The sequence below is a fragment of the Falco biarmicus genome, chromosome 2 (assembly GCF_023638135.1).
Source record: "Falco biarmicus isolate bFalBia1 chromosome 2, bFalBia1.pri, whole genome shotgun sequence".
NCBI classification, from domain to species: Eukaryota; Metazoa; Chordata; class Aves; order Falconiformes; family Falconidae; genus Falco; species Falco biarmicus.
The window spans coordinates 28,997,132-29,022,696 of record NC_079289.1 but is presented as its reverse complement, the minus strand read 5'-3'; positions in this window follow the sequence as shown (position 1 = coordinate 29,022,696).

Here is a 25,565-nt window from a genome sequence, read left to right as displayed (position 1 = left end):
TTAGCAGGAGCAAAGTAATCGCATTTAATGTGGTTACATGCTAGTGTGCAGTTGACTTTGTGCTGTACTGTGGAGTTCATAGCACAGGGCTGCGAACTGGGGGTGCATCTCTGAGAGTCTTTGGGGGCTTGTAAAGCAGCTGACAAGCTGGGCTGCGGAAGAGGTCTGGCTACTGCAAAACTCAGGTAGCAATCTTTTGTTTCTTTGGGCCTTTCTGGACAATTCTTCAGGCAGATGAACTGCTGCATGCCCTGTGGCTTGGGTCTGCAGTGCACAGCCTGGCTCAGCCCTGCTGCTTGTGAGGCTGAGACTTGCTTGTACATCCTCACCCCATGGCATCTTTTGGCATGGGATGAGAAGGAGGATATAATATATTTCGATAGGCCTCCTGGCTGGTATAGCTGTGGTACCCTCCAGGATGAACCTACACCTAGCAATCTCTTGAGTGCGTTCAGGGATTTAAGTCTATCAGAGCTCCAAGTGATAGATAAAAGATAACATGTTGGAAGCTGAATAATAGCCAGCCCAACAAGACCCAGGAATAATCATATCAGTGCATTATTAATACCAGGAGATATTGTATGTCCTGCATATGTATGCACTCATATCTCACAAATAAGTCTGTCCCTGTGTGGTCCAGCCACTGTGAACTGAGATCGTCCATGTAACCAGAACTTGGTCTTGGTTTGTAAGACAACTAGTAAATTGTACAAAAGAGTGTATTTACTAAGCTGATGTTTCACACAAAGGTATGAAAGCAAATGTGTTATGGGCTATGTAGTGCTTACAGTTTTGGATGACTTTGTATACATCAGTGTTTAAACTGGCAATGTGCACACCAATTAAGGTCAGTCAAAGTTTAAGATGAAGTATTTTGCACCATCTCTTCAAGTCGGCACTAGAAACTTAAAATAATACACACTGCTCGGTTTCCCTTTGGGTGTCCTAATATTTCAATTTACACCTGAGGTAAGCCAACTAAAGTAGGTTAGAAGAAACCTTCCTTTTTTTAACTCTGGGTGTGGGATGCAGTTATTTTGTGTTTCCTGCACTCTCCCCTGTTTTTCTTGGTTGTTCATAAAGGAAAAGGGGAAAGGGGAAAGGGGAAAGAAAAAGTGCATAAATCATGACAAAAATACTTAGGGAACATAGAGCCAGAGTATGCTCTGACTATGTTTCAGTGTTGCTTTAAAATACCACCAACATGTTTGTTTTGCACTTTATTTTTGAGGCACAGCTTTGTCAATTTGAGTCTTCTTGGCTCCATTTGAATCAATGGCAAAACAATAATCAGTTTCGGGAAAAAAAAAGATTATTTCCACTGGGAACAAATTCTTCTGACTTCAGACTTAACCTGCACACTTCTTCCAGCTCTGAGTTCCTCAGCCCTGATAGCTGACTAACAGAGTATAACTTTGGACTCATTTAAAATGCAATTGCAGAACACACCAGAGGAAGTCATTTAGCAGTATATCGACAGAAGGGCAGACTGTAAATCTAGTAAGCTTCTTCCATTTCTAATGTCTAGGATCCCAGTATTAACAATATTGGCAATATCTGACACTCACATATGGCAATGTACCGAATGGTTTATTAATATGACAGATGCATTTTAGAAAAGAGTAACTCTCATTCCCGTTGGATACATAGATGAATTGAAGAATGCCTTGAACAAAGCTCACTACTCTTTTCCTGTTCTCATATTGCATAATAAACCGGTATGATGCAAAACCAAGGTATAAAACAGACTGCTACACCAAATGTAATTCAATAGCATCACTTCAAAGATAAGTATGTTGTTAACTTTCCATTGGAATTAACCTATCTGAGGCAGCTCTTTGTAGTCACAGAATATTAATGCATAACCTTGTGAACCATCACATGCAGCTGGTGAATGCCAGTGATTTTCACTTCATAATGCAATCACCTCAGACAGTAGAAAGACAGAACTGAAGAAATGCAGGTATATCCAGGTAACAAAACAAGTGGTCTTGAACCAAGAATATCTGGTATTTTAAGTGCGCCTTGGAGAGGAGTCTCTGGGGAATTCACATTCTCTGGCTTGAATCCTAAGTCCCTAATGATGTTATCTTGAAATAAATCTTACCTGAAGCAGATGCCTCCTACAATATACCTATATAAACCTTTTGTTCCAACACACACAAAGGACACTTTGAGTTACTTTTCTAGATGGCTCTTACAAGCTGTCAGCATTAAGTTTCACAACAAGCAGATGTTCACATTTTATAAGCCTCCTCCATAAAAGACTTCCAGTATTCTCTATTTCAACAGAGGCACAACGGAAAATCATACGGGTCTAGAAACAGTACTCCTGTGGGATCCTGAAATGACTAAGTTTGGCTCCAGTGTAACACATCTACAGCTCTGGAGACATTGACAGTGAACAGCGGGAAGGGGTGGATAAGCAGAGTTAGATAAAGGCCAAAGGTTTAATATCCTGATGCTGGAGGGATTTCCACTGGCAGCGGAAAGAGGCGGCTGCCCTGCTTCTGTAGAGGCACCAACTTCAAAAGCGACATTTGGGAGAGGCAGCCTGGGGCTGTTTCCTAATGCTAAGATAGGTAACAGAGCTGTGAATCCACCAACACCCACCCGAGCTCAGAGGCTGCAGGAGCAGGGAAAGGAGGACAGAGCTCTTCCACTTGAGGCTGCAGCATGGCACCGTGGATGCACTGTGTGGAGCCCGTGAGCCCCTGTAGCACCAGCCAGGTGTGGGGCTTGCAGCCCCCTCAGAGCACAGGCACACACACCAAGGGGCAAGCACGATGCGTGGAGATGAAGCCCATGGCATGCACGTCTCTTTAAACAAATGTTGGCAATAATGGGAAGGAGGACAACATGCCTGCCTGACTCTAGGAGAGGACTGAAAAAACTAATTTTCCAAAGTAGCATGTTTTTGTGTGCTGCTTTGCAGCCTGCTGCCCAAACTCCCCTCATATCTATTTTCATGAAAGCTGAAATGGCATCTCTGTTTTTCCCATCTGAGACAAGATGTCCAGAAGAGTCAGAGAGGCAGCTAAAGGATGCTTTTTTCATATTTCTTGCTCATTATTGCTAAAGGATTATATCGGGGGCAAGTATACAGCTGGCTTAAAGGCAATTTAGAGGCAGTCCCTTGCTGTGCTGCCCCCCATACCCTGTGTTCCTGCCACCTGCCCTCTACGGACACCTCTCTGTAGAGCCAAGCTGCCAGCCAGATCGAGGGGCTCATCGTGATGAAACCGTTCTTTCTCAAAACAAATTCACAACCCTTTTTTTTCTGCTGGGTCAGGTCATCGGTCTAGCTAAACAAAACAAACAGAGCGCCAGGTGTGAGGAAAAGAATGGGAGGGCATAGCCAGGGCTGGCGAAATACCTCTTTTGGCAGTGACACAGCCAAAAGTTTGTCTAAAATGAATCTGGAACAGTAATGGAGAAGGGTGATTTGCCTACTGTGTACTAAAAGTCCCCCCAAAATAAAGGGATTTTCTTGAATTTATTAAGTCAGCATTAATTACCCCTTAGGCAAAAAGAAGGAGACTCGATATAATAAAATCTTGTCACATTGAAATGTACAGGCATTCTTCTATCAAACACAGGGGAACTAAGATTTCACCCTTGAAATAAGACCGGGCTTTTCCAGTTTGGACATACCACTTCAGTTACTCTGTGTTCTTACTGCTCCTTGACAGCAGAAACAAGCCTAATACTTCTGAGTTTTTTGTTTTTCTGAGGTCTTGCAGAAAGGCAATGTAAAATGTCCTTTGCACATTCATTTGAGTGCTCGTACTTAATATTTACTTTGAGAAGAACCTTGTTCTAAAAAAATGAATTGCATGAATATTTGTGGAAAGCAAAACCAGAGCAGATGCAAACGTAACTAAGTGGATTCAGTAAAAAAATTTCAACTATTTGTGTATAACTACTTCACAGCATTCATCCAGTCTGGCTGGTAAAACAAAGCGGTTTAGAACTCTGAGAAGAAAATAATAATAATAATCTTGCAACAGATACTTTCATGGACAAACAAGTTTGAACAACCCATTCTTTCTTTGTAATCTCTTCTCGACTAGTTACAGATGGAACCAGCGTTGAGGAGAAAGAGGAGAGAGATTCTCGCCATCCTGTTTTCATACAATCATGGAAATTCAAATTGAAATAAAAAATCGAACAATCTCCTTCTGTCCCTTTTGCTAGTACATGATGACTTTCCAGTGCATATTTTCCATTGGCTTTGTTCAGACTGGTGCTGCCAGTTTGTGATGAAACAGAGGAAAAAGAGCCATCTTTTGAAAAATATGAACTTTCCACATGGCATGGAAACTGGTCACTTCACAAAACCCCTGCTACCACCCAGAGGTGCCTTGGGAAGAGTAAAGATGTCAGCTGAAGAGAGGTGGAACAAAGAAGCAGTTGGCTGTAATATCAAAAAGATGTCTGTACATGTGTAGACTTTTTGAATGTGAAATTTTCATCCAACTTTCTCCTGAAAATAGTGAAATTAGTCTAAAATAGTCATCTTTTGGGCTCTCTTTGTGTATCTTCACCTGGATATGCCTCTGTCTATCTGTAAAAGGAGAAGACAACTAGCTTAAATGAAATCTCCAATTCTGAGATTAGATGAATCTTTCCTTTCTTGAAGTCATCAGTCTTTAAGCAGGGCATCACTGTAAAGCAATACTTATACTCTGGAACAACTACAACTAAGACCTGATTCAGTCCAAGTCACACAAGTGGTCTGGCTCTGGCAGTGCTCAAGGGCTGTCAGGACATGCAAAACCTCATCTGTGAGCTGGGAAGCAGAAGCAGTATCTATTCTGGGTAAGTTTCAGTTCAGGTTCAGCTGTGAATGTTGTTGCTCCTGTTTAGTTCTGGTTAAATCCAACAAAACTTTCAGAAAGCAGTTTAGGTTCAATATAAGAAAAAAAATCCTGAATAATCTGGACCAAATTCAATTCTACTTTCTGTGTTAAATGAATCTGCAAGGGAGCTGATCTCCAGCTGGGACCATAAACACATACTGAAATGAAGAGCTTTACATCTTTCATTTATTGTTCCTTTCATTCAGAACAAAATGGGAGCTACACTTGGCCTTGCATGATTTTACTGATGCTTGTACTTCGTATAATGTATGCCTGCCATCCTGACAGAGATCTAGTCTAGAAAACAACCCATGACCATTATGGATGTGAATTACAATCCTTTTAAATAACAAGAAGAGACTGGAGAAAATCTGAAGTACTTTAAGAGATGACCAAGAGATGCTTTCCAATGGAAGTGATTTTATATTCCTAATAAGGAAAAGTCATGTTGAACAATAACTATAATCTCATCTCCTCAGTAGAGTCTATAAAGAATAGACTGACGCAGCTTTTCTTACTGCTTATATATTATGCTGATGTGCATCAGTAGGTATTAATTTAGTAAATTGTTACTTTTGTGAAAAAATGGATTGGTATGGATAGAGCAAAAACCATCTTGGAGTTACGTTGTTAGAACTGATTTGCTTTCAATCAGGCCTTGTTGTAGTGCTCAGATGCAGTATTCAATTAAAACAAGAAAAGAGAGCCAGAACAAGATTTCCAGATGTTATTAATAAAACATTTCTGTTTAATCTCTGTGGAAGGCACAAAATCAACATTGTCTCGGTTCTTCTTTGAAAATCCTCGGCCCAGCCAGCTCCAGAGCTTGTTTTTAGAAGTTCAAATGGAGGAGAAGTTAGGTAGAAGGGAAATACCGAGAGTGGTACAGACACACTGCCTAGATGTGGTGCCCCCACAGCCTCTCCCATGCATGCCCATCTCTGTATATGGGTATATGTTTTGCTCACAGAAAGCCAAATGAATTCTGTACATCCACACCACCCTTTGCTTGTCTACCTTAACTCCTTCTCCTCTGGGCCCTTCAACATATCTGTCATCATTCCCAAAGGATAACCCTTTTCGACAGTCAGAGAGAAAGTGCAGAGACAGAGGGAGCTTGAAATGAACCGGCCTCAAACAGAGTGCTGCAGACTTTTGAAAAAGTAAGTTTTTGCAGGTGAAAGGAAATCAATCTGGCTGAAAATAGCCAAATTAGTATATATAGTGAGCAAGAACTTTCTGTTTGAACAGTTTTTATTTTCCTAATAAGGAAATGTCAACTGGATGCCAAAAATAGCATATACCTGTGACGTGAATGAGCCACTGTTCCCATCTTGCTGAGAACTCACTGGACTCTGCCTGCTTCGGAGGGCTTTATAATACCAGGTAACACTATAGCCTAACATTTTGCACATGACGTCTTTACAAGAAAAGGGACTTGGAGTTCCTGCTAGTGCATATGTCTACCAAATAAAAAAACATCAGGGGAAAAAAATTGCTCCTGTCTTACACTGGTAGGGCTCCAATAATTTTGACAACCTTGTGTTAAGGGAGTAGAAATCAAAATCCTGCACCTGAGCTTTCCAAACCTACATCCACAAAATTCATAGCACTATTTGCCCAGATCTAACCTTAGTAACTAGTATGTTAAAACCTGTGTTTCATCTGAGGCGTTAGTAAGCTGGAGTAATTGAAAGCAGTTTAAACCACTAAGTAAAGAAATAATTATCATCTGAACAACGAAATACAGGTGTACAAGTTATCATCTAAATTCTGTCAAGCGTGTAACTGTGAATAAATGCAGCTATGAAACAATGCCATGGCACTGTGTCCAGTCATCTTTTCAGGAAAGAAACTGCTTCTTCCAAATTACATGTTAACTCAATTCACCCTTGAGATATGAAAATGGGCTTGAAACACTGCAAAGAATCCACATACATGCATGTAGGCTATATCCCCTTGGCTGGTTTATTGGCTGGCAAGTAATAAATGGAGGGCTTCCCTTCTGCAGACAATATACAATCTCTAAACTTCTGTGAACAACAGATCTAAAAATCAGTGCCAGCTGGAGTTAAATTATTTTGATGAGAATGACAGTCCGGTAAAACCTGGACCTTTAACACCAAGGGCCTTTTTAATAGTCTGCTACAGTAGGAGGTGGTAAAAACTTTGCTTCACTGCTCACTTTAATGGTATTTAAATCATCTCAGATATGGAGATAAAGGCTCTTTATAGCTATTTATGACCTTTCTAATACTGGCAGTGCAATTAAATTCATTACTGATGCTATAATCATGTAGTCCCTACTAACTTATAACATCGGTATTGTTCTCATCTTTTATAGACTAGCTGGAAGATGATGCTCTGAGAAGTGTATCAGTTACTCCATTTACAAGATTCATTACATTATCTGGAGGGCAGAGCTCTGGGTGAAATGGTGTTTGACTGGCTTTCACCAGCACAGTTAAAAGTTATGAGTAAGATTTTTTTCTTCAGTAACAACCTACTCTAATCTGAAGTAAAATCCTAATCAAGCAACTAGGGAAATGTTTTTACACCTCTCTTCCAGGTCTTCCAGCTCCTCCAGCTCCCATCACACACAAATACCAGTCATGACTGCCCCAGAATCTGTCTTGTGGTCATGGGTCAGACAAGATGTTAGGCTGGGATGCATTTGTATCACTGTAAGATGAAAAATATCTGAACACTAGCAGCGTAACAGTGGGCTCACTGTTGTCTGTGAGCCTTAAGATTTAAACTCAGGCTACAGCATGCCAATCTCTTACACCAAGACAATTCTTCACTACTTGCCGAATATCTCTTTAAAGCAAAAGTGAAACAGATCCACCTTTGCTTAGAAAAATGTGGGCAAATGGATGACATTCATACAGTGCCTTAAGGCATCCACAGTGCTTAGAAGATAAGGAACTGATTTAAGTAGGAAAATCAAGATCTCCAGGCAGAAAATGCAATTGTTTTCAAAATGGTATTTTTTTTAGTTGTCAAATTGTCATTTTTTTCATTAATTTTTTGAACATATTTTTTTTAAATGAACTGTCCTGTGAGCTGCTTCTTACAGAATCTGGCACAAATGGGCATTTCATGTAAATGTACAATCTGGACTTCTGCAAATGGCAAAACTTTTGTTGTGAGGCCAAGACTTCACTCAAGACACAAAGGAAGGCTCTGACTGTGAACATTTGAGCTAAAAAAATTTTTAAAAATTGAATTAAGCTTGTACCTGGGCAATTCATAGAAGACGAGACTTGTACAGAGAGATCTGAAAGGAGGTATTGCAATTTCCCACAGGAAAGCAGTTCTGACGCCAGAGGACAAAGTGTAAAAAGGTGTGTAAATGAAGATTAAAAGGCAAAAATAAAAATAAAGGAGAGTCAAAGCTCAGGAGTAGGTGGAGGAGGGGCCTATACAAAGTGAGCAAGGTGAACTTGGCAAGACAGGGAAAAGAGGCATCACATACAGTTGGGATAGTGACCTTTCATACTCTGCAAAACACAGCCATGGTCTCCATGTTTGACAACCACAAGACATTTATGGCAGACTGCAGACAGCTGAGAGGTGTGAATGCCCTGAGAGAGGTTTCTAGCAGAAGATGGCAGTGACAACTGAGGTCTTCGCTGCCTCCTTCTGCACCTGGGGGCTAGGATTATCCACTTGCACAGATGTACTGCAGGCTATGGCCTTTTACTTCGGCTTTTTCTGAACTGCTCACTTGCTGCTTTTGACCCAGAAGTCACACGATGCCATTGAGCCTGTGCTCATGAATTTTACAGCCATGCATCTGCTCACCTCTTCTAACTTCTAACACAGCCTAACTGTGGCATCCCTAGAGACAATGACAATGTCTCAAAAGTACCTCAAGCACTGTGCTAACACAAGGAAGGGGAAAAAAGGCATCAAACATCTGGAACTATTTGGGACATTATAAATATATATACACACATATATATAGTATATTTCATAGGAACCTAGAATGGTTTGGGTTGGAAGGGACTTTTAAAGGTCATCTAGTCCAATTCAGCTGCCAAGGGCAGAGACATCTTCCACTAGATCACCTCACAGCACTTTCCATCTTGGCCTTGAACACTTCCAGGGATGGGGCATCCACATCTTCTCTGGGCAACTTGTTCCATTGTCTCACCACCCTCATCATAAAAAAAAAAAATATTCCTTATATTCAAACTAAATCTACCCTCTTTCAGTTTAACACCATTGCCCCTTGTCCTATCACTACAGGCTTTGATAAAAAGTCTTTCTCAGTCTTCCTTATTAGCCTCCTTTACATACTGGAAGGCTGCAATAAGGTCTCCTTGGAGCCTTCTCTTCTGCAGGCTGAACAAACCCAGCTCTCTCAGCCTTTCTTCATAGGAGAGGTGCTCCAGCCCTCTGACCATTTTCCTGGCCCTCCTATGGACCCAGTCCAACAGGTCCATGTCTTTCCTGTGCTGAGGACTCCAGAGCTGGATGCAATACTCTAGGTGGGGTCTCAAGAGAGCTGAGTAGAGAGGGAGGATCAGCCTCTCCAGGTTGAGCCTGCTGGCCATGCTTCTTGTTACTATTGGCTTTCTGGGCTGCAAGTGCACATTGTCGGCTCATGTCCAGTTTTTCATTCACCAGTATTCCCAAATCCTTTTCTGCAAGGCAGCTTTCAATCCATTTTTCCCCCAGTCTGTACTCGTATTGAGGATTTCCCTCACTCAGGTGCAGCACCTTACACCTTTTTGAACTTCATGAGGTTCACGTGAGCCCACTCCTCAAGCTTGTCAAAGTCCCTCCGGTTGGCATCCCTTCCCTGAGACATGTCAACTGCAGCACTCAGTTTGGTGTCATCTGCAAACTCACTGAGGGTGTACTCAGTCCCACTCTCTATGATATTGATGAAGATATTAAATAGTATTGGACGCAGTACGTACATACCCTTGGACATTGAGCCACTGAGTGGCCATCCAGCCAATTCCATACCCATCTAACAGTTCATCCATCAAACCCATATCTCTCCAGTTTACAGGTAAGAATGTTGTGGGGGCCATATCAAAGGCCTTACAGAAGGCCACATAGATGACATCTGTAGCTCTTACCTTGTCCTCTGATGCAGTCACTCCGTCTTAGAAGGCCACTAGACTAGTCAGGCATGATTTGCCCTTGCTGAAGCCAGGTTGGCTTTCTATGATCAGCTCCCTATCTTCATATGTTTCATAATATCTTGCAGGAGGATTTGCTCCATGATCTTAAGAATAATAAAAAAATTAGTGCAGGGGATGAGCCTCGCTCTGGAAAAACCAGGTGCCTGATCATGGTGTCTCCCCTACCAGCTAAGTAATTGCTTCCTGAAATTTAACCCTACTCCCTCTCATAGGAGACTATAGCATGGATTTGAATCTCCTGTGTCATTGGCTTAAAGGTAACTGTTGGAATCAAATTGTGACTGTGTTGTGGCATTTCAGATTATTGTGTCATTAAATAATTATCAGCCCAGACAAATTATACTGCGTAAATGCTTTGAGTTATTTGGACTTCAGAGTGACAATAGAGAAGAGGCTGGGAAAGCAAGAGCATTTGAAACATTGATATTTCTGTAATAACTCAGGGGTTTGCTTCCTTCCTGAAAAGTGAGGATGTACAGACATACTTTCCTTTTTGAAAGACTACATTCTTTTCCCTTTGTGCTAAAAAACTCCAAAGGTGCAAAAGCAGGGAAGGTTTGAAGGGAACATCATCAGATGTTTACATGAGAAACCAAAAATTATAGAGCAAGTTTGAGTGCTGTTTTCATTTCAAAAGTGTGATACACTTGACTGTATCTCTCAGTCTTTTGAAGAGAATTGGGTCAAGAAGAGAATGTATTTCTCAAGGACCTACTTAGGAAAGCGTTTTACTCAACAACAACAACAACATAGACACTACATTTATTTTAACAGACAGCGTATGTTGCAATGCTGAGCTTCTCAACACCTTGATGATAAGGTGGCCAAGAGACACAACACTCCAGGAGGCAGAACAGTGATATATGCTAATCACTGTTCCCATGATCTGCTTGATGTTCCAGGCAGTTTTGGGGCTTAGGGGTTTGAAAACTAGGAGTAGAATAAGGCAAAAAGAGAAAATAACACATGAAGAAGACCAGAGAAACCTGAGTTAGGCATGAGAGAGCACACAGTGTGTACCACTCCCAGGGTCACAGTACAGCGGCTGTCCCCATATTGATATGACAGAGGCCCCTTGCATCTGTTTGATCCCTTGATCACTCCTCTCTTCATGAACTGAAGCCTCTCACAAACTAAACCAAGCAACCCTGCAAAAATCTTGTTCCCAGATACAAAAGCTGTCTCTTGTACAGTTAGGGCTGCCTCTCCATTCTTTCACTTAGACCTGAAGCCATGTTTAATCCAAGTGCATTCACTTTTCATGGGAAGAGGGCTTTTCATATTAATGCACTCATTTTAACACACCACCGTGTTAAAAAAAATAAACCTGTAAGCAAATAAACAGAGTTTGTTACAAGTAAAACTAAGTAGGTGCCATCACCGGTTTTCTCCAATGCAAACCACTGGTTCTGCTGGTTAAAATAGCTCCAACAAATCTTCTAATTTTCAGCATTGCACAAATGCACAAAAATGTGTGAAATCTGCAGGCATATGATGAAATTAGCACAGACTTCCACAGCACGCTGAAGATGACCTTACAAGGAATGTCCTCAGAAGCCTGAGAATGGAGTTTGGGCAGGCCCGAGGGGCAGGCCAGGGCTTGCTGTGGACAGCTCACCCCTGCTCCGCATTGTGCCTGGGGGTGCAGCCCCCTGGCCACTGCAGCCCCCCCGCTCGGGAGGGGGCCAGCCCTGCCTCTGCCTCTTCTAGCCCATCAGCGTGCAGTGACTGCAGCGGCAGTGATGCCGACAATTTCAATCATAGTTCTTTTTCTCATTTAGAGTATGTTGACGTCTCATCTAAATAATTGCCAAGACAAAAGAAATAAAACCTATTTTTTTATAAAAGGACAGCACTGCTCTGCTCTCACTGTGTCTGTCTGTCTTCAGACTACTTCTGCCCCTATTGCTGTGCAGCCAGACTAGGGTTTCTCTTTGTTGTTAAGTCCCAAACTGGCTCGATGGTCTCTAACCTCAATCATTAATATCAATTACCACAAGGACAGCTGCCTTGCTCTCCTTGTCAGAACTTCAGCATGGAGGGTAATAGATGGCTTCAGGCTGGCCTCCTGCCAAGAGGGCTTCATTGTTTTCATCTGTGATACATGAGGAAGAAAATAATGGGTTTAAATTAATTTGATTAGACTGAGCTCAGCCTAGCATAGCATTTAGGCTCTAATTTTGCTCTTCTACAGTTTGATTTTACATCCCTGAAATCAGCACAGGTTTAGCCATTAATTTAAGGCTTATTTAGAAAGTTAGTGACTCCTAAGCTTCATGACCTCCACCTAGACTTCCTCAGTGCCGGGCATGTTGAGTTTATGTTATATATATTCTATTTTTATTAACAAATACCAAATAAGTTTTGAAAGGAAAAGGTGGAGACCTATTATTTCCAGACAGTGACATTTTTGCAGCTTGGCAAAGGAGTGAGTATTTAATATGGAAATTCTTCCTCCTGACACATCTCTCTCACTTTTTTTTTTTTTTTTCTTCTTATCCATAGTGTAGCATCTTCTGCCAGTTCTGAACTTGTACCAGCCATGGAAGCCCCACATGCCAGCACAGCGAAAGCCTGCAAAGGAATCAAATAAAGAATACTGAAGAATGTCTTACACAGTTCTTCATCACATACAGAAGAACCACAGTGTGCACCAAAGAGGATTTTGCTGAGACAAAAGGAGAAAAAATAAGACAGCTTAATATATGCACTGTTAAAGATAATGGGAAAAACCTAAATGGTTTTAATTAGCATTGTGTAGGGGTCCAGTCCTTTATTACAGAGATTTTAGGTTCTAGGAGCTGTATCCTGACAGACTGTGGCCTGTTTAGGAGCCTGGTTGACAGAGTCCCTTGGGAGGCAGTCCTGAAGGGCAAAAGAGTCCAGGAAGGCTGGACATTCTTCAAGAAGGAACTCTTAAAGGCGATTTCTGGCTGAACAGAGAGCTTTGGCTGGAACTGAGGAAAACAGGGAGAGTCTATAACTTTTAGAAGAAGAGGCAGGCAGCTCAGGAGGACTACAAGGATGTCATGAGGTTATGCAAAGAGAAAATTAGAAGGGCCAAAGCCCAACTAGAACTTAAACTGGCTACTGCCATAAAAGACAATAAAAAATGTTTCTATAAATACATTAGCAACAAAAGAAGGGCTAAGGAGAATCTCCATCCTTTATTGGATGCGGGGAAAACCATAGTGACAAAGGATGAGGAAAAGGCTGAGGTACTTCATGCTGCCTTTGCCTCAGTCTCCAATAGCGAGATGCTCTGGGTACCCAGCCCCCGGAGCTGGAAGGTGGGGGTGGGGAGCAGAATGAAGCCACCATAACTCAAGGTGAAATGGTACCTGCTACACCACTGAGGCACACACGAGTCTATGGGGCCAGGCGAGATCCACCGGAGGGAACTGAGGGAGCTGGCAGGCGTGCTCACCGAGCTGCTTTGTCACCAGCCCTGGCTGACCAGGGAGGTCCCAGCTGGCTGGGGGTGCGTGAACGTGACACCCATCTGCAAGAAGGGCTGAAAGGAGGATCTGGGTAGCTACAGGCCTGTCAGCCTGACCCTGCTGCCAGGAAAGGTTATGGAGCAGGTCATCCTGTAAAACATCGCATGGCATGTGCAGGACAACCGGGGGATCAGGCCCAGCCAGCCTGGGGTTATGAAAGGCAGGTCCTGCTTGACGAATCTGGTCTTCTTCTACGACAACGTGACCTGCTTAGTGGATAAGGGAAAGGCTGTGGATTTTGTCTTCTTGGACCTTAGTAAAGCTTTTGATACCATTTCCCACTCTCCTGGAGAAATGGGCTGCTTGTGGCTTGGATGGCTGTGCTCTATGCTGGGTAAAAAGCTGGCTGGCCGAGCCCCAAGAGTGGTGGTGAATGGAGTTGCACCCAGCTGGTGGCCGGTCACAAGTGGTGTTCCCCAGGGCTCAGTGCTGGGGCCAGTCCTGTTTGATATCTTTATCAATGATCTGGACAAGGGGATCAAGTATGTACTCAGTAAGTTTGCAGATGACACCAAGCTGAGGGGGAGTGTTGATCTGCTGGAGGGCAGGCAGGCTCTGCAGAGGGATCTGGGCAGGCTGGACTGGTGGGTCAAGGCCAATTGTATGAGGTTCAACAAGGCTCAGTGCGGGTCCTGCACCTGGGTCAAAACAACCCCTTGCAATGCTGCAGGCTCGGGGCAGAGTGGCAGGAAAGCTGCCTGGCAGAAAAGGACCTGGAGGTGCTGGTCAACAGATGGCTGGACATGGGCCAGCAGTGTGCCCAGGTGGCCAAGAAGGCCAGTAGCATCCTGGCTTGTATCAGGAACAGTGTGGTCAGCAGGGCAAGGGAATTGATGGTCCCTCTGTGCTTGACACTGGTGAGACCACACCTGAAATACTGTGTTCAGTTTTGACCTCTTCACTGCAAGACAGACACTGAGGTGCTGGAGCGTGTCCAGAGACGGGCAGCGGAGCTGGTGAAGGGTCTGGAGCACAAGTCTGGTGAGGAGCAGCTGAGTGAACTGGGGCTGTTCAGCCTAGAGAGGAGGAGGCTCAAGGGAGACCTTATAGCCCTCTACAGCTGCCTGAAAGGGGAGTGTAGTGAGGTCAGTGTCATTCTTTTTTTCTCTCCTAAGTAACAAGGAAATGGCCTAAAGTTGTGCCAGGGGAAGCTTGTACCGGGTATTAGGAAAAATGTCTTCACCAAAAGGGCTGCCAGGCATTGGAACAGGCTGCCCAGGGAAGTGGTTGAGTCACCATCCCTGGAGGTATTTAAAATATGTGTAGATGTGGCACTTAGGGACATGGTTTAGCGGTGGACTTTGCAGTGCTAGTTGGTGGTTGGACCTGATGATCTTAAAGGTCTTATCCAACCTAAATGATTCTATCCTTGCTTGGTGTCAGTTGGCATAACTCCATCTGGAGCTTCATCAGGCTACCCTTTGAATGTCTAGCCCATGTGAGGTGCTAGCTTTATTTCAACATTGAACAAACTGATTAAAGAAGAAAATTACTATATAAAATGCTCAAAGAGACCATAAGGTTGAATCTGGCTCTGTTACAGATGTAGAAACTTCATAAACAGCATAGTAAAAAAAGCTGTTTGAGTTTAAATGTGCTGGCCAAAAAAGATTGTAACATGTTGCAGCACAAGCAAGCTATCAGGCTGCAACAAGGCTTTACCTTCAGTCAGGTTCCCCTGGCCCTGCTGTTTCTCCTTGCTCCAGAGACCAGACCACACTACTCCTCCTCCACCCAGCCCCCTCTCCCACAGTCCTTAGGACTATTTAACTGCTTAGCGGAACAAGCTACATCTGTACATCATCCATGTCAATCAACCCACTGCCATCGAGGCAAGGCCACAGCTGCATATTATCAATGCTGATCAACCCACTGCCTTCATTCCTCTACAGTAGCAGAGTAAATAAACTTTTTTGAGCATCTACAGAACCCCAATGAGGCCAGCCTAGAGAAATTTACATTTTCAGTTGTAAAGACTGTTGTTTTTCAATTTACATAACTATTATAACAAAACATACAAAATTCCACAATGACAGACATAACTTCTTTGACATAATGAAATTGTTATTGTATATTAATGCTAGAAACCTATCATGGTGAAATTTTATGTAACAAAGATTTTTTGTGCCATTAGATTTGCAGAATGCTGTATGGACTATCTTAACGGAAAGACCAACACCAAAGATGCTGAGATACAACAGTGAGGAGGTCTACATCAATACACTGCTAAATCAAGTAATGAATCTGGCCATTAGACCAGGAGAACCACTGGGAAGATGTGCTCTGTGGACCATGACCCCATAGGACCTCATTCAGGTGGGCAACCATATGAAACCAGGCTGGTCTACTTGGAGGTGACTCTCCAGGTTTGGTTGCTTCTTTTTTTTTTTTTTTTTTTTTTTATAAGAAGCAAAAATGTGAAAAGGGAAATATTTAGTAGCTCAGTAAATTAGCAATACTTATAGGTATGCTTGCCTTACTATCTCAAACAAGACACTACTCATGGCAGCAAAGGAAACCATATATACAATCTTTTGTAGGTTTCAGCTCTCAGCTATGTACTTCTGGTGTCAAGGACCAGGTTTTATCATGTGTGTAGAGTCTGCCTGCCATAATGAGCTTCATCAAATCCTTATCAGAAGTTTTGGAGCAAGCAGAAACAAGTAAACATGCTTTTCTACCTGTTAGAACTTGTAAGACTGTGTATTTGTGGCAACACTGAACCTGTTCAACTTCTCAGCACATTTCACAGGTTGTATGAAGGGGGGTGGGGGGTAGGGGGAAGGAGAGAGCTTTTACCTACCACTGATAAATAACCAGAAATGGAGAAGTCTGACATGGATCTAAAGTTTCCTGACGTCTTCCTTCCTGCTATGCAGACTGTCAGTGGAATAAAAAATACTTTGGTAGATTGAACTAGGGTAGTAGGTTTTTTATATCTTCCAGTGGGTGCTGTGGATGGATTTGTAACCACCTCGACTAGCTGAAGGACATTTAAGAGCAGATGTTTAAGCATAAATTTTTCTGTAATGTAAGACCTCACCCAGCTGTAAAACTTATTCATGCTGAAAAAGACACCGTGAGGTATCTGAGGATCTTCTGGAATTATGGTTACTATAAATTCAGAGTAGGAAAGATCATTGCCTATATCTGAAAAAGGGAAACGGCACTTGGCCTTCTTATATAGGATGGAATTTGTAATAAGAGACGTTCTGCCATCTTCATTTTTTCCTGTAAATGTAAAGGCACATGTATAAAAACAACTGACAGTGTAAAAATAGTGGATCTGAAGGATGTAAGGCAGTGAGAAGATTTGTTGCTGCCCCTATAGTTTCCTATTCATGTGGCATGAAGGAAGATAAAATGTCAAAACAGAACGGAGAAAAGAAAAAGTCATGAGAAGGACTGTCCTTTCTGTCTCAGGAGTAGAGTTACCCTCCCAACAGCAGGGACAAGCCCTGGGCCCTCTGTGTATTTTGTGGAGCAGCTTGAAGTAAAAAAAAAACGTGGAGCTGCAAACATGGCAAAGCCTCCTGGAAAGTAAACACTGCACAGATAAAAACAGGTCCATTGAGCGTTTCCAGAGGAAGAAAAAGATCAGTTATCTGAAGGAAAGCAAGTTCTGACTCAATTTATTTCTGCTTCTGGAAAGAAAATGACGGTTTCTCACTAAGCAGCTCAGCAAGCTGCAAAACATCAGTGACTTCAAAGAATCAGGGGGCTGCTGCTGGTTTGCTGCATGTAATGGGAGTGCTTGGTCTGCTCCAAGAAACAGGACTGTTTGGGAAACAGCCCACCAACCCCCTCAAACCTGCAGCTTTCCTAACTCCCTACCAATCTCTCCTGGGTTCTTTGCAGCCACAGCAGCAAAAAAAAAAGAGGGCTGCCAGGGAGCTGCCCGTGTCTTCTGAATTAGTCAGCCTGTTTGAGCGACAGCCACAATAGCCTTCATAGCCCCCATGGAGACACGTTGACCTCTGCCAGCTGCCTGTGGCACCAAGCTGCTCTTTGCCAGCTCTACTGTGTGTTGGAAGGTCCCTGCTGAGGACTTCCCATGCCCCTGGTGCAATGCAGACATTGAATTGCAGATAAGATGCTGCCAGTTCCCCTGCGGGTGTCAGGGAGCAAAGTGGAAGCACACAGGTCCCAGTACCTAATCCCACATGGATTTCTATGTGGCAAGAAGTTACAGCAATAGATCTCTTGTGGCAGGTGTGGTAAAGGCCTGAGAAAGATAGGAAATGCAGCTCCAAGGAAGGGTGAGGTGCTGAGGAGGTGCCATCTCAGTGGCAGAGGTGAGAGGGAGCAGAAGGGAAGGACACCTGGAGCTACAGAGCTGGGTGCCCTCTGCTGTCACCTTTATAGCAGGCTGGGAGATGCTCCAAGTGGGGTTTCTATATGTCCTCCAGCCATGCTTTGCAGGGGCACGTAGAACCCTCAGCCTGACTGTTATACATCCTGCAACATTTAAGGGCTCAACGTGTTCGCCGTGGCCTGATACAAAAATTATTTCCATTTTAGCTTGGACTGCCTTCTTACTGCAGAGGAGACGACTCGGCCTGCCCCTGCAGCTGCTGTGCTGCAGTGCTGGGTGCTTGGTGTCCTGGTAATGAGTGGATCAGCAGGGTTGGAAAGCATGAGCCCTGGGGGGGTGGGGGTGTCACGCCAGGAGGGGCTAGCAGGGGGCTGCTCAACAAGCAGCATTATGCCCCACTTTACAGCCTCACCCTCCATGCTCCGCTGCCCTGGTGCTGGAAAGCCGCAAGCAGGTTCTGGCATAGGCAAGCACCTTTACCTGTCTGCTGCTGGTGCCCCACTGGGAAAGCTTTTTAGGAGAAACCACCTGCAGTCCTGCCTTGGGTTTTTGGAAGCTGTTCAACATTATTTCCACATTGCCAGGAAAACACATGGCCCAAACTTAGGAGCTTAATAATCACTTTAGCCCTCAACAGCAACTGATAGTGGCTTATCTTTTCAGTCTTGTCTACATTGCCTACTAAATGATAATCCTAATTACAGCCCTAATTATGTTTCTGCCCAGAATATTTCTAGATAACCTTACCTCTTGATCTGTTTAATCTAGTTTTCCAGGTGGCAACAGATTTAAAAACAGGTTTTTAAACAAGATATGACTATTAGGTTTCTAATAATAGGAGAGTGTGATCTCAGCATTGCCTGTTATTTACTGACACGTGGTACAGTCAGTTGACAGTGGTGGTTGTGAGCACAGGCTTATAACACTTTTTAGTTATTATCTGTCTGTATTACCTGATGTAACTCTGCATAGTGAATTTGATCTGATTTTTTTTTACTCTGCTGAAATATCTATATTTCAGATACTTTTGGTATTTCAGATATTTCAGATTAGGAGCAGGCATCTTGTGTACCAGACATTGCTTTGAAACTCGCCCCTCAAGAGCCACTTGCTGTTCCTAGGGAAAAAATATCTTTTTCATCCCAGCTTTTTTATCTTTTACAGGAGTATCTGCCGCAGAGCCACCCTGTTATGGGTTCAGCCCTCGCTCTCCCGAGGTTCCCTGGAGCGCCAGTATTTGTGTCCAAGGTCACAGCGTGAGTTGTAAAAAAACCTGTTTTGAGGTCTGGAGAAAATGCCTTACAGGGAAAGCCTTGAGGAGCTAGGTCTGCTTATCCAAACCAAGGCTTAGCTGTGACCTGGTTATTGGAGAATTACCATAATAGGTACTGTTGTCTCTTGGGAAGGCAAAACATCATATGAAAAGGGCTTTCAGTTTGGCTGAGAACTCAGGCCAATGTACAGATGCAGAAATCAGAGGCCTTCAGATCAGAAAGAAGAAGATTTCAGAAAAGAACTATGATTAATCAGTGGGACAAGCTATGGAAAGAAGCAATGGCTTTGCCATCTCTGGATATCATTCTGAAAAACAAGCTTTCAGCCAGACCCAAATACTGAACCCAAGTAAGGGCGACAGGATGCATCACTATGGACTATTTCACAAAAGGTCTTAGTTTCCCCCTGTTTTGGGACTCTCAGAGTCTATTAACTACATCCATCATGCTCATACAGTGTTGTCTAGGACTGAACAAACTCCACGTCCATCAGTACTAGAGGAAATTTGCCCTTGAAGCTGGAACACTCTTTCTCTGTATGATCAAGAGCACCCTGATGGTAATTATCGATGGTACTTTTCCTTCTTTAAAAGGCACAGCATAAATTATTATACATCTCTTTTTTTCCCATTTCCTACCACAAAACACTGCAATGTTGTATGAAACTGATGAGCTCAGACAGGCTCCCAGAAAGGGCAATAATCAGTTTAATTTCTACTACTTTTCTGGCCCTCAGCACTCCTCTGAGCCCTCCTGTTCCCCCATGCTGTGTTAACAAACTGCTTGAAGGTTTGTTCCAGACACACCATGCTGCTGGGATCAGGATGGATGCCCTGTAAGGGTGGCATGTGCAGAGCTGTGCTGGGGACTACCTTTGCTCAGTCCTTCACGCTGAGTCAGGTTTGAATATAGGTTGTGCCAAATTATTGGAAATGAAATCACCTATGTACATCTCCTTCAAACACGGGAAAATCCTGCTGTATTTGCTGTACTCCAGCTTCAATTCATAAAGCATGTTACATTACACTTTTAAACAGAAGGGAATTACATTCCACACAAGGTTTGTTATCTGGCCCCAGCTTGATGTTCAGTTTATTAAACAGCCCTCCTAGAAGAAAATGTCAGGAACCCTGATCTAAAGTCTTTTAGCATAACTACTTGAGCATCAGTCCAGATGCTGAAGGAAGCGCTGTCAGCTGCCTTTGCTGGGGCTGTGCCTCAGGGGACCTGTAGCTTTTCAAACTTGTCCTAACACTAGTGACTCAGCCAGGTTAATGCATACTCTTTTTTCCACTTGTGCCTAATTCCTCCCAACCTACTGATTTACTATGGGTTATTTTGGGTTCAGGAAGCAGGATTTTTCAGGGCATTTGAAATTTTCCTAACAGATAAGAAGGGCTCGCTTAATCATCATTTGTCATCATCATCTGTAGGCTATTACTACTACACACTACTCCTTAAAACCATGGAAAACTTGGTGGATTTAGTAAAATTTCTCTGTGTGCAGAAACTAATTAGCAGATCAAAAAAAGAATTGTGCTTCTGAGCAATGAGGATGCCACAAGGCCTCAGTTTCAACATGTAATCCACAACCCAGTGTGAGATGCATAGACCCTACATAGTGCTTGGGAGAGCTGATCAAACCTGGAAAGGGATCCACAATAGCCTAACACTAAGGAGGTAGCAGATTAAAGTTGATAAACACTAGCAAAGGGATACATGATAACGAAAGGCCAGCGACAAGGATTCTTCTCTGAATTACTTTTTATTGACAAAAACAGGGGAATGATCTTGGACCCAGGGCTCTTTCATCCAGTGCCAGACCCACTTCTCCCTCGCATGTTTTCTTTCTGCATTTTGGTATTTGTTTCACATTTTACACCGCTCCTGGGGGAATGGAGGGAAGTGCAGCTCCGTGAGTGGACATGGGTGATCCTCTGCTCAGGAGAGGCAGGATGAGCTATGCCAGTGCAGGATGATGCTGGGTTCTGCTCTGTGGCTGTCTGCAGACGTGCACTGACCAACAGCTTCCTCAGCGCCAAGCTGCATGTCCAAATCCCATGTGACTGAGGGGTACCAGGCCCATACCTTAGCAGCTGGGGGACAGGCAAGCTCCGAAACTACTTGCAGGTCAGTGATAACAGTGGTGCCCAGCAGTCCTAGGCTCTCTTGTAGGTATGAAACCAAATACTCTTTTGCTGGGCCACTTCCACCTGTAGCTAAAGATCTGGATTTCACATCAGCCTCTGCATTGCCTCAGCCCAGCTGTTGACCAGGTAACATCACCTCAGCAATAAAACCTGCCCTTAAACCCCTCAAGCCCTCCCTCAGTCTGAGGTCTGAAAGCCACTTGTTGGCCTTTTTCCCTCCCAGAAAAAATCAGTGAAAAACTGCTGCCAGTAGTGGGAAAAGCAACACCAGCACAACACCAGCTGAAGTCCCAGAGGTGTCTGCCATTGGCAGTCCTACTGCACTGAACCTGCTAGCATGAAATATCTGCACTCTGAGAACACTCATTAGATGAGGTTGTCAAGGAGCCTAGCCAAGACAATTCCTGCTTTCTGCCCCTTGCCTGAGCTTAGACACGAAGTGCTCCACATGTGGTCTTATAAGTGCCAAACAGAGGGGAACAATCACTTTCCTGGTCCTGTCTGGCTACAGTCTTTCCAAGGCAGCCCGGGAAATGGTTGACCTTCTTTGCAACAAAGGGTTGCCCACCAGGTCCTTTTAAGCAGACCTGTTTCACAGACAGCTCCCAGACCATCCTGCTTCCATCCCAGAGGCAAGACTTCCTCTTAGTGAACTTTATGAGGTTTCTCTTGACTTGTTTCTCCAGCCTGTCTGGGTTCCTCTGAATAGTGGCCCTGCCCCTAACTGTATTGACTCCTTCCCCAGTTTAGTGTCATCTGCAGACTTGCTGAGAACGCACTCCGTCCCATCATCCAGATTGTTGATGAAGACATGAAGAAACAGTACTGGGACCAGTGCTGATCCTTTAGAGACCCCGATAGTTACTGAGTGAGAGCTGGCCTTTGCACCACTGACCACAACACCTCAAAACTGAGCAGCTCCTGTAGACATGGATTTTTTTGTGTCTGGAAAGTTTTATTGCCCAGAACTGAGGCAGCTGTGGCACACTTCAAAGGGTGCAGAAGGTGCATAGCTGAGCCAACCTCCTCTCAAGTGTCACACTACACTGCCAGGCCACATATATTTTTTTCATGAAGCTGGAAGGGACAAGTTCTTAGCTGGTATCAATCAGAATAGCTTTCTGGAGTGATGCTGAAGAGGTACAGATAACCCTGGATCTTCCACTCCTCCCAGCAGAGGGTTTACCCCAGTAAATTCCATTACCTTAGACTGATCTGGGCAGGAGAAGTACCAGTGAGCTTCATATTTTAAAATGTCTACTATTTTTTGTAGGGAAGAAAAAAATAAGCAAACTGTTTTAAAGATGACTCTCACTGTAGAGTCACATTCTCCATTTCTCTGCCTTTTGTTTTGTTTCCAGTGTTTGGTATCTCCATTAACACATTAGGTGCAGGTCTGACAGACAGCTGCTATTCTTGGTCCTGTCGACACATTTCACTGTAGTAAAATGACAGTCACAGCTGTGAATCATTACAAGAAAACAGCCTAAATATAAAATAAAAGCTGGGTCAAAAAAAGCCACAAGAGTTAAAAAGGGACTGAGATTAATAGCATGGCTGGGAACAGGCCTAGGCTTGGTGAAGCAAATGAGAGAGGCTGTTGTTGTTTTCCCCATCTTCCAAATAAGTATAGAGTAAGGCTTCCCAAGAAAAGGTTTCCCCTTCAAGGGGTGAGTCCATCAGTCCTCACCAAGTGCCTTCGAACACCCGCAGACTCAGTTCTTGGATGTGCCCATGCACAGCATAAAACCAGACTGAATTATGGCAGAAATATAACAAAGTGACTATGTGCACCCACAATTTTGATTTCTTTTTTTCTGGGAAGTTAGTCATGCTTTACAGTAGATAGCATTCATTAATATGTTAAGAAATGATTCTTACACCTCTTAATAAATGACTAATTTTGTAGAGTCCAACAGTTTCTGAATCACTTACCAGAAGAACTTGCAACCAGCTTTAACACTTTCCATCTGTTTCGGTAAAACTTCTTTAAAAAGCCATACTGTTCATGTCTGCAACATTGTTTATAAATGGTATTATAGTCATGTCTAAAATAAAGGCCAAAAAAAATTTACAGCCTAGTGGTGGCAAGTGGTTTAATTTGCAGGCCTCAGCATCATGGGTCCTTGACTTCTATATCTGTCCCTGCTAATGACTCATTCAAAAGCACCATCTAAGAAGTCATTTCATTTTCTCTGTCCCCAAGCCCCCAACATCAGTGATCTGAGGATCCATTACAAGGTGTGTGCATAATGTCTTGAATAAATAAAGCCTCAAATTTGAGGCTGTGGGCAAAATTCCGGTTCTTTCTCAGGGCACTGCAGAAATGCACTACCATTTCACATGGTAGACCTACTAGTCTTACATTCTTCAGCTGTAACTCAAAACTGAATAGAAAAGCAGTTCTCCCATTCACCACATGCCACATTATTTTTTTATACTGTGAACTGATTGCTTTGGCCATGGATGGCACGGTAGAAAACTGGATGTAGACTTGCAGAGGAGCTGCCCTTCTGTTCTGCTTCTTCTGTCTTCATAAGACCTTTGGAAAAGTTGTAGATTCTCCATAGTGCCTTTTGCCAGTGTCAGAGCTGAATATACGGCAGTGGAGAAGAAACAAGGGTGAAGAATCTCCAAGTAAAGCTGAAGACAAGCACTGTAGCCAATAGGGCTTGGAGAATCCATGTAGACCACTCAGCCTGCTCCCCACCATCACCACAGCAGCACAGAAGTCCCTCTCTTCCCCAGCAAATGCTGGCCTAAACCATTCCCCAAAACCTTCCAGCCAAATGTGCAACAGTTCAGATGTGGAAACACGCTGCCCCATGCAAACTCCTTATTAAAAAAAAGGGGAGCTAGGTAAAGGTGCAGCACCTGCAAGAGACTAGCTAGATCTGGTTCTTACTGAGTTGTGTGTCGCACCCCTGGGGCATGCTCGGTCAGCCTCCATCCCCAGGGATGAGCTGAAGGAAGGGTGCACCAAATGGGCAATGCTGTTGCTCAGCAGGGTGAAAGTTGAGGCTGTACTTCTTTCAGTACCCTGCTCCTGCGCTGGATTAGCAGCACGTCTTCCAAGCGGACAAGGTCACATCTTTCTCCCACAGTTCAGCTCTGCCAAAATTCTGATAAGGAGACATGCAAAGCACCGTAGCTTTGCGGTGCCCTGAACTCTGAGGATCCTGTTTAGAGCCAGCCTTGAATCCGGGGGTGGCCATGAATGTACAGCAACATGTGACCCAGCATTTGTGGGAGCACGAGCCTCCTTGCCTGTGTAGCCTCTTCCAACACAAAGTTCCCCTTCTGCTGACCAGGAGCAACAGAGGAGAGAGAACACCACAGGATCAGACCCTGCTGCTCAACAGTGTGTTCTTCATTTTAAATAGAATCTCACTGTGGGAAATCAGTACCAAACAGCAAAAAAATCAAAGACTTATGCTTTGTAAGAAACATGAATAGCCCGCTTTATGTAACTTTCTTCAGTAGTGTGGGAACTGCTGTCTTCCCCATTCTCTACCGTGTATCTTCTCTTTGCAGCAGAAGAGTATAAAGTAGCCAAGTAGCTAATACTTCTTCCATTGTTCTAGAATAGAAAACATCTTCTAGAGCAGGATTGACAACTCATTAACTAGCGCAACCACCTATATCCTAGCACCTTTGTGAAGTTTCGCCTCCTGCTCAACCTTCCTGAAGTCACTCAGGCTTGGTGCAAGTAAAGTGACATTGCAGACACAAGGGAAGAAAGATGGAGGGATTGTCCCCACCCAGACCCTGTTGAAAGTGTGGACCCATGTGGAACCTGCTTTGCAGATTAAGCTGCTCTTGTCTGCCTACTTTGGGCAGAGGGGGTAGCCTAGAGATCTCCAGAGGTCCATTCCACATTCAAAGACTCTGTGATTCTGTGATCTGGAAAAGCCTGCTAAACACTGGGAAACCAGGTAGAAGTGGAAAATTTTCCTCCATGCTGGTTTTGTGACTCTATCCGTTAGTTTTCTTTTGTTTTTATTAAAAATAAACCAAAGTGAAACATTTGGTTTCGGGTTGAGCTCAATGTTCTTTTCAACAAGAAAATGAAATATTTCAGGTTTTCATTTTGGCAAGAAAACCTCCATAATATTGGTTTTGGCTTTAGCTGCGTTCTGCCACTGAACTGCAAAATCAATTATTTGCATAGCCCTAAGTGTAAGGTAAATCTCTTCAATCTCCATAAAGAAACTTAACAACCAAATCTTTTCAATGAAAGGATACATTTACTGGCAGAGATATATATTAAAACTGTGTTCTAGCAGTTGAGTCCTCAAATTC